The 929-nt window shown below is 35.6% G+C and overlaps 1 long non-coding RNA gene across 1 annotated transcript; it reads right to left on the bottom strand.

The window, feature by feature from the left end:
• LOC106109523 lies at positions 1–929 on the bottom strand. The gene is made up of 3 exons (XR_001226011.1): positions 895–929; positions 497–648; positions 1–52 (listed from the first exon to the last, which is right to left on the bottom strand). It is a non-coding gene; the product is annotated as an uncharacterized LOC106109523 (long non-coding RNA).

Raw genomic sequence — 929 nt, 5'->3', positions numbered from 1 at the left:
GTTCAGCTTGCGCTCCGTCCGCCAGTCCGTCCTCTGGCTGCGCCCCTTCGACCTACACACATTACTTACATACACAAAATATCTTATTAACCTGACAATAACATGCAACATAAGATTACTTCACAAAGGTAATGGGAATGACGGAATGAAGGAATTACAATCACTTGGTCGGTATCAAATCCCGCCATCGAATATGTTTCTTCCTACCCTACTTTGAGCTTAGTTGGAATGGTAATTAGAAATATTACAAAAGTACTAGTAATTTTGTGGTAATACATACACTACAAATTTAGCCATGTTGCCAGCCTAGCATGCAGTTCAATTAATATAATGAAACTTTTAACATTATTCATATTTACAGGGATACCTAAGTCATTAGAACTGACAACATTTTTAACTTTTAAACTAATGTCAATAATTTCACTAATCTTGTCACAAATTATTTACTAATAAGAACATGAAATCTTTCTTATATTCATCTTGTTAAACTATTTACCTCTCAACCGCCTCGCAGGAGATGTTATCAAAGAAGCTCTTGTTCTTGTCATAGCCGGTGAAGCCCGAAGAGTCCTCGTCCACCTCGGGCTCGCCCGCGCCCGTCTCGTTGCCGGAGTCATCTTTCTTATCCACTTCGCCTTGAACGTCGACCTGCAAACGTATTACAATAATTATTTACCACCTTAATTTTTTTAATATCATATTGTTTGCGATATTACAATAACAGAAACATTACTTAGCACTTTGCAATCACAATAAACTACATTATTTCTGACTAATATCAAATAGGATTTAATAGTGGCTTCCTATTGGATATTATTTCTGTTAATGTTTCGCTTTAGAGGTGGAAACATCAAAAATTTTATTACAAAATGTTAATCTATTGAAATAACTAACCTCAACTTTAGTCTCTCCTTCAGATATCTTTGCCT

The sequence above is a fragment of the Papilio polytes genome, unplaced genomic scaffold, assembly GCF_000836215.1.
Source record: "Papilio polytes unplaced genomic scaffold, Ppol_1.0 DF821270.1, whole genome shotgun sequence".
Classification (NCBI taxonomy): domain Eukaryota; kingdom Metazoa; phylum Arthropoda; class Insecta; order Lepidoptera; family Papilionidae; genus Papilio; species Papilio polytes.
Note: the sequence above shows the minus strand (reverse complement) of the source record. Positions and strands in the feature narration are given on the sequence as shown.